The sequence below is a fragment of the Canis aureus genome, chromosome 12 (genome assembly GCF_053574225.1).
Source record: "Canis aureus isolate CA01 chromosome 12, VMU_Caureus_v.1.0, whole genome shotgun sequence".
NCBI lineage: Eukaryota > Metazoa > Chordata > Mammalia > Carnivora > Canidae > Canis > Canis aureus.
The window spans coordinates 60,886,563-60,895,682 of record NC_135622.1 but is presented as its reverse complement, the minus strand read 5'-3'; positions in this window follow the sequence as shown (position 1 = coordinate 60,895,682).

Here is a 9,120-nt window from a genome sequence, read left to right as displayed (position 1 = left end):
TCAAGCTTCTAGAAATCATGAAAGAGAATGAGAAAATGCAAGCAATATGCAACCTCTCCCCTCCCCCCAACCGGTTCCAGTGACAAGCCAGGCCCTGCATTTCAGTGTTTTAACATCAAAACAAAAGAAACATGCTGTTTGGAGAATGGTGGGGATATCCATAACCTTCCCCGCCCCAGATGTACAAAATTCAATGTTGTAGATTTTTTGCTAAATGAATGGAAATTAATTTGGAGCTCCAGAGAAAAAAGGAATCAGCACAAGCTACTTTGAAAGGAGGAATTTGGCCGGGACACAGGCTGTTTCTCCCTCTTCATGTGCTGCTTTCTCGGTTTCTAGAGTGCAATGAGCAAAGAGGGTCTTAAATATCATCTAAATAACAACATTCCACACTGAACCCCCCATTCTCAACAGATACCAGCTTTTGCACAAGCCCTTATTGTCAATCAAATGCTACCATGAAATTAGTCTGAGTAACAGCAGTTTTATATACCACGTTTTCACAAGGCACCATTTTATGATTACATATCAAAGACATTCACAATGCCAACCAATCTGTCAGCATTTAAATGAGGCATTTTGGAAAAAAAAAGTCAGACACAGCGTAAATGTGAGTAATGCTGCAGCATTATAAACCGTGCTCGGGTAGGAATTTAATGTACCTGCGCTCCCCATCGGTCCCATGCTATTTCTTTTGATGAAGCAAGATTAATTCCTCAACGTTACCTGTGTGGGAGAGATTGCATGTCCTTTTAAGAATATGCACTAGAAGTATGTCTTAAACCTAGCCCATCCCCCCGCCCTTCTCTTTAAACACCTACATCCAGAGCTTGATTCAGGCAAAACCGTAAAGGGGACAAATTTGGCTTTCAGGACCATGTTTTGAAAGCAAGTGGCAAAATGTTTAGGAAAGGGGTTTGGAGCCAGACAGACCTGGGCCTGCCCATCATGTACTGTCCTATAGTAGGTGCAGCGTATGCTGAACAGACGGCTCAGGCAGCCCGCTGGAGCCCTCAGGGCCCCAGCCTCCTCTGCTGCAGAGTGGAAACAATTATGTCGACTCCATGTGGACAAGTCCAAGTTCCCGCATCCTGTGGCTGGGTTGTTGCCTATGATCTTTAAAATTAAATTTAAAATCTGCATCCTCCTTTTAGGAAACAACCTTCTTCATTCTGGTGAGTCTTCCATCATCAATTTCCACACGTTTAATGCATTTATTTTACCGTGTTACCAAATGTCATCGTCATTCTCTCACATCCACGTGCAAAGGGAGAATGTGTAAATAAAGGGGAATGACATGCCCACAGGTTCTCAATCCGCAGATCGGTGTAACCCCGTGTGGCGTGATTTACCAGTGGGGTGTGCATTTTCACCAATCATTACACCTAAGGGTTAAGTTCTCCCTAACGTTCTTAGGGAGAAACTTTCAGCAAACTTGGAAAACATGAAAATTGTAATAATGGACATGTGGGTAAAGGGTGAGCAAGGAGAGGCATCTGGGTGTCTCCACCGCCTCTGAAATGAGACCATATGGGAGGAGGTTTGCTCACCCTCGAGTCAGGCCAGCCCTGCCAGTACATGACACGGAGCCCACTGAGATTTCATCTGCCCAGCTGGATCAAAACGGAAAGGATCCGTTCAAAGCAGATGGACCTGGAAGCTGCAGCCATTGCCTGGGGGGGTCTCTGTTTGAATTTAAAGAGCTTGGTACCAGCAGGGCATGAGGGGGCAGAGCAATCCCTCCTACTGCCCTCTAGTTGACCAGCGGCCCCCAAGACCAAGCCTCCTCTTGGGCAAAGGCCTGTCTGCCACCCTGCTGCCTCCCGAGGCCAAGTTCACAGCTTCCAGAGCCTGGCTTCTGGTGCGTTTCCGAGCGTGAGCAAGAACAGGATGAGCACGGCATGGGGAAGCCCTGGCAGCAGCCAAAGCAACGACTTTCGGGGCTCAAATATTGAAGAGATTAAAGTCGAATTCTGAGCTCGTTGGCCAGGGACAGGAGACGGGCATTGAACTCAGAAGCTGAGAGAGGATCAGAGTGGATGCAGGACGTGGGTCCCAGACACCGCAGGTGCCACGACCACGCAGGTGCTGCAAAGTCACTCTGAAATGTGCTGGAATCATTAGGAAAATACATATGCTCCATATGACCAAAAAGAGTGTCCGTGAGTGAAAATACAGTTAACGAGCTTCATTGACCCATGTCTTCTTTCTCAATGTTGCAGACTGTGATCATTATCCCTTTTTATGGATCAGATGGTGTAAGAAATGTGGGGTCCAGAGAGGTTGAGACACAGGCCCAAGTAGTCACCACTCAGCCTGGAACACGGGAAGCTGCTCCGTGGTCCTTACCAAGCTCCTTGAAGTGGGGTTTGTTTACTCTAGCATGCTAAAAGTTTACCATTAAATTAGTTTTTTTGTCAGAAAATATAAAACCATCGTTCTCTGAGTTCTCTATTTGATGAAAGCACCAAAACAGAGATATAACTTCAAAACGTAATGGAAAGAAAAGTAAATAAATATATTTAGGGGCACCTGGTGGCTCAGTAAGTTAAGTATCTGACTCTTGATTTCAACTCAGGTCATGATCTCAGGTCCTTGGATGGAGCCTCAAGTCAGGCTCTGTGCTCAGTGGGGAGTCTGCTTCTCCTTCTCCCTCTGCTCCTCCCCCTGCTCTTGTCTCTCTCTCTCTCTCTCTCAAATAAACAAATACATATTTTTTAAAAAATAAAATAAAACTAAATTAAATATATTTGTGGTCAGTGTCTATACACAAATTATTTTCACAGTATTTGCATCCATTCAGTTTTTGTCGTAGATCTTTTTATATATTTCATTATTACATCAATTTCTAAATCTTTTGCTTGTTTTCAACAAACAAATGAGTCTTATGAAAATGAGCTTTTGGTAAGTTACTTAATTCTAAACTTCTAGGTTCTTCCTTAATATAGCCTATTAATAGTATATGAATTCAGGAAATTTTTTTTTAATTAAGTGAAATATTGTAGAAATCAGTAAGACCCTGAGTGGTAAAGAATAATGGAATGCACTTGCTATAAATCATGTTACCCAAATCACCTATCTGGTTTCATATATTAAACCACACACCCATAATCATAAATTTAAGAGTGATACATTTTATTATCTGATTTTAGAGATATCAGCTAAAACTTACCCTTGTTCCTGTGACCACATTCCCCTTTATTAAGTCAATCTCTTAATATTTACTATGAAGGGTATGTGGCTTTTCAAAAGTGGTATTGTGGGTTGCCTGAGTGGCTGAGCCAGTTGTTTAAGCTTTGGATTCTTGGTTTCGGCTCAGATCATGATCTCAGGGTTGTGAGATCCAGCCCTACAACAAGCTCTGCGCTGAGCGTGGAGCCTGCTTAAGATTCTCTCTCTCCCTTTCCATCTGCCCCTCCCCACATGCTCTCTCTCTCTCTCTCTCAAAAAAAAAAGTGGTATTGTGTTATTTTGGTTATCACTCAAAGCTGGTCTTTTAATGGCTTTACTAAGTCAAATAAGTTAGATGATAGTAATATACTAGATATAGGTCATTTGTGATTTTGTGTGATTTGATTCTGATCTCACACATTATGGTGTATGCAGAATTCCTTCAAAGCTTTGGGGAGGGCACCTCTCCCCTACCCAGCCCCAAGCATCCTGCCATGGGCCTCTGTGGCTCATCGCTGGCTCTTCCACATGTGCTAGAGCTTTGAGAGACAGACTTCAAAGTTCAGGGACAGGAAGTAGAGGAAAGTAGATTGAGGCAAATTGCCCCAAACTGAAGCCATAACAAGATAAAAGGAAATGAGACTGCGGCCAGATCTCGAAAATGACAAATGTCTCGCTTCCCTGGCACCATCATAGCTTGCTCAATGCACCTGCTTCCACATTGTGTCTATGCGCCAAGAGGTCAATCCATGTATCTTGTTTCTTGTTTGGAAATATTAATCATCGGGATCCCTGGGTGGCGCAGCGGTTTGGCGCCTGCCTTTGGCCCAGGGTGCGATCCTGGAGACCCGGGATCGAATCCCACATCGGGCTCCCGGTGCATGGAGCCTGCTTCTCCCTCTGCCTGTGTCTCTGCCTCTCTCTCTCTCTCTCTCTCTCTCTCTGTGACTATCATAAATAAATAAAAATTAAAAAAAATAAAATAAAAAATAAAAAATAAATGAAATATTAATCATCATTTTAGCCATTCCAGCTGCTTTCAGCTTCTTCACACAATTTCACCCGGTGACAGAGAAGAGAGAAAGATTTCTCCTTATAAAAGACAAAATCTTGCTCAAATGCCCCTGTCATCTTTCCTCCTTTGCCATTGGCCAGCACCGGATCCCAAGGACGCCCTTCGCTGCAGAGCGGCTGGGCAAGGTGAGCATCTAGCTTTGACACCTTGGCCCCAGGTAGAAGTTCCATCAGTAGGAAAGGAAGCCAAGGGAAGGGCTCCCAGAGTGTTGCACACCCTAGAGAAGGTCTTATGGAAATGGATGAAACCCCCTTCACCGGTGGGGCAGAAGAAAGACCGTGGATGGGTACAGACACGAAAACCACTGCTCCGAGTAAAGGGGCAGAGCTAGGGACACCCACTTCCCCTGTGGATGCCACAGCATGTCACCTCCCCACATACCTGTGGAGATATTACAAATCTAATCAACCATCTTCACGTGCTGGGGAAACGTCATGGTTCATATCCCTGTAATGCACCTGGTCTTCTTGCAGGAATAAGACCCTACAAAGTTTAGGCCGGTCCTGATTTAAATCTCGGTATGCCTTATTTGCATAATTTGACCTTAGGTTGTAGATTCAGGTGAAGGTTCTGACTGTTAGATCACTCTCTTCATTCCATGCTTTTCTCCAGGAAGGTGTCAGATGCCCATGGAACATGTTGCTGCCTCCCTTGGCACCGATTCCTGGTGAATATTTCTGGTTACGGCTTCCTCTCACCACTGATTGGACTGCCCTCTACCCCTCTACCCCCTGGGTCTCCCTGTTTGGCCACAGTGACGATCTGCACCCCTAAGAAGTGCTGAGACCTATGAGGCTGCGCAACAGGAGCTTTGTTGAGGGAACCGGTGGTGAAGGATAAAGGGGGGAGGAACAGGCAGGGCAGCCTTCAGCCTCCATGCTGGTCTCCCCCTGTGAAAGGAGACAGGGAAGGAAGGAATAGGTTAGAAGAGCCCCCGGGGAACAGGGGAGCTCTGAGGAATTCTCAGCCAAGCTAGTGTGGGTCCCTGCACAGGATCTGCCCATTAGGGGGGTTCCTGGTCAGTATCCTGCCCCCACCATGCTCGGTCCAGGAGCAGCCTAGGAGATGCAGGGATTCGGCCTCCGTGGGTGCAGTGGGTGCAGACTCTAAGCTCTGGTCCCTGCAGCAGCTTTTCCTGAAGATCTGAGCGACCAACTTTTACACTTACCACACAGTCTGTATCAAACTAGTACTAATCCCAAAGTCTGAACACTTCAGTGTTTAGTGTCCCACGTGGGCTCTCAAGGTCCACTCTAGGGTTCCCAGGCCAACCTCATGCCACACACCCCTTTCTGCCTCTCTTCACAGAGTGTATGCATCAGTCAGGTTAAGAAAACAAGCCAGTAAGAAAACAAGCCAGACAACCTCAGTCGCGTACCTGAATCAGTTTTATTTCCGGTTTATAAAAAAGTGCTGGGGAGGGGCACCTGGGTGGCTCAGTAGTTGAGCATCTGCCTTTGGCTCAGGTCATGATCCCAGGGTCCTGGGATCGAGCCCCACTTTGGGCTCACTGCAGGGAGCCTGCTTCTCCCTCTGCCTGTGTCTCTCTGTCTCCCTGCGTCTCTCATGAATAAATAAATAAAATATTTTTAAAAGTCCTGGGGCAATTATCCTCTAGTCAGGAGGTTCAGTGGATCAGTCTGTTTCACTTGTGACATGTCACATGGATCCACACCTTGGGGATCACCACGACAGGGGCAAGTGTACAGAAGGGTCTTCAGCTCAGAAGTGGCACATCCCACTTTTACTCATATTCTGTTTTCCAGAGCTAGACCCATAACTAGCATGGAAATATGGGAGCAAGATGCATCTCTGCCTAGTGAAAGAGATGAGAACTGAGCTCGGAAGTCCCCACCACTAGATTCAAACAACCGCGGGACTCAGTTTGTCCCCCAGGACAGCCCTATAGATCTTAAATGGGACTCGTGAGTGTATCACATCCCCCAGAGCTCTTCTAGAAAAGGTCTAGAAATTTCTAGAAACACCTGGCTTGCCATGGCTAGAAGGGAGACATGGAGGTGCTTCGGGGCAACAGCATGCACATACCATCAGTGGGGAGTATTGCACAAAATATATATTATTGGAGAGCTGAGAGGAACAAAAATTTCCATGCTAAATGCCTACTATATAAAAATATTTTCGTAAGTTTGTCCTGCTTTTAATTTTGAGAAAGCTAATTGGTATTTATATAGTCAAAACACTTTTCAAAAGATCCCCACTAATAATGGTGATGTAAAGAGGAGAAAAGTGCTCTGTGTTAGGAATACCAACCACATGTTCCATGTTAAAAATAATAGTAATAATAATCCTAAATGTATCTCTTTCCATTCACATTTCCATTCCAGTACTCAGTGAAGAGAGGTGAGAAAAGTAATAGAGTAGCCGGAGAAGGGCCCGGTGTGCTCTCTGCGCTGCAGGCTCTGTGTGCCTGGCTCCCGCCGGGCCGCACCCTGGTCAGGCGAGGCTCACCAGGCCGCCTCCTCCCTCCCGGTGCCCCGACATGGCCAGCACCCCACAGCACCGCCTTCCTGACTGCTTTACAAGCTGTTGTCAGGAATTTAGTACCTTAAGGCTGACTTCAACACCTTTCTTTCAAGTTTTATGTTTTTTTTCCAGGTTTATAGTCATTACACAGCTGCAGAAAATGTGTACAAATCAGACGAATGACTTCACGCGCCGCAGGGAGGGGAGACAGCTTCCATGCCCTTCTACAGGGCGCTCTCAAAAACTGGTAAACGTTTATTAAAACAATAAGTAACATTCTGGCCTGGGGTGGGATGCATATTCTGTTTTCTGCTGACCATTTGCTGTAAGTGCAATGAATGTCTTTTCCCGCCGCCTCCGTGTCGCTGGAGGGGAGGTGACAACACGGGCTCCCTGGGGCCGGTTGTGGCTAGGGAGGGCCTCCTCTGTCTCCAGGGGCAGGTGGCTCACTGCAGAGCAAGAGCACTGATTCCAACGCCTTCCACACTGTTGGTGGGTACCCTACCCTTCAAAAATGTAATGTCCTCGTCTCGGTGTCTTACCTGCTGTGTTTCTAAAATCCTTTGTTTTCCCAGAAAGTGGGATCTGGACATGACCATGCACCCATGGGAACCTGGTGCAGCTGGCTCGGGCTGGCTTCTTGGCCTGAGGATTTAGGGGCTTCTAGCGGGGGAAAGGCTGAAGGAAGGAGCCAGGCATAAGCTATTCCAAGGGAGAGGACAAACCTGAGTGCAGCTCAGTGTCTGCCGCTTGAATTTATCACTTGGCCAGAGCCTGGTGCAAAGGCACTGACTGTGGGAAAGTGCAGAACTGCATCCCATCCACGGAAGGGGAGACGGAGCAGGGGACACAGCGCCAGTCTGGGGCTCTGTGTACACGTGCACAGGTGTGAGCAGACAGGGCTGGGCAGGCCTCGGTGTCCAGCAGGGCCGTGCGGGCACCAGGGGGATACAGGTGAATGCAGAGAGCATCTGCACTGCCGGAGCTGTGGCCCCGACGGGACCCTGTGCAGCCAGCACGCGGCAATACAGGCACCACTGCAGACAGCGACTCCTCTGGAAGAGAAAGCTCAGGATGTGAGAAGAGGAGCCTTCTGCCGGTGTTCAGGGCATGGGGAGTAGGGAACTGCTTCCGGAGATGCGGCATTGATGACTGATGGCAAGACCGCGCAGGTGAGAAGTTTGGGGGCAGGAGAGGAGCCTTTTGGGCAGAGAGGGTATAACTGGCTAAGTCCCCAGGTCAGGAAATGCCTTTCATGTGGTTCAGCAGTGCTTTCTACCTTGACTCCTGCTTCTCTTCCTTTTCTTCTTTCTCCCCCCAAAAGGAATCCAGTAAGGAGCTTGAAGCAGGAAAGCCATGACCCCAACCGCTTGCTTCCCATCCAAACAGGCATCCAGTGAAGTGTGGGAGGCTGAGGCCATCGATGAGCATTATTTTCCTACTCCTGCCGGAATAAAGTGTCACAGGTTTAGTGGCAAAAGCAGCACAAATTCATCCTTGGAGTTCTGGAAATCATAAGTTCAAAATCAATGTGTCAGCCGAGCTGTGTTCCTTCTGGAGGCTTCAAAGAAACCTTAAAATGTTTCAGAAAAAACATACGTTATCACACAAAATTGTAGAGAAGAATATATCTAACATGGCAATGATAAAAGCAATACCTATGTGCCCATCATCGGTCTCAAGAAATAGAAAATTGCCAATAGATTTGAAATCCCTTCTTTGCACTTTCCTTCATTTCTCCCTCCTTCATAATCTGGAATCACTACTATCCTGTTTTGTGTTAACTCCCTCTTCTTTTTCCTTATAGGTTTATTACACAAATAATGATATAGTAATAATGCTGTTATTTTCCAAGGTTTTGACCTTCATGTACATGAAACCATACTCTATGCATACTTCTTTTCCTGATTATTTTACCCAACACTACATTTTCTCAATTTGTCTATACCCATGCACCTAGAAGTAGCTGATTATATTCCATAATGCAAACAGTCCACCATGTATTTATTGATTCTAAATTGGATAGGGAGTTGAGTGGTTGTGTTCTGGTTTTTTGCTGTTAAAAGCAATGCCTTGAGCATTCCTTTACAGACCTTCATTCTCGTGAACTACAACTTCTCCTGGGCATATACGTGAGAGCGTCATCTCCAGGGCTCGAGTCTGTGCACCTTGTAACTGTTGAGAGAACTGATTTATACTTCCCTAGGATGGGTACAAGAGTCCCGCTGTTCTGTATCTCACCAGCACTTAATACTGTCACACCAGAATGTCCCTGAATCTCTTGGGTGTTAAATAGTAACACGTTTAGGATTTTCGCTAGCATTTTCATGATTATTAATGAGGTTGAACACCTTTTCATGCATTTATTCATAATTTGTGTTTACTTTTCT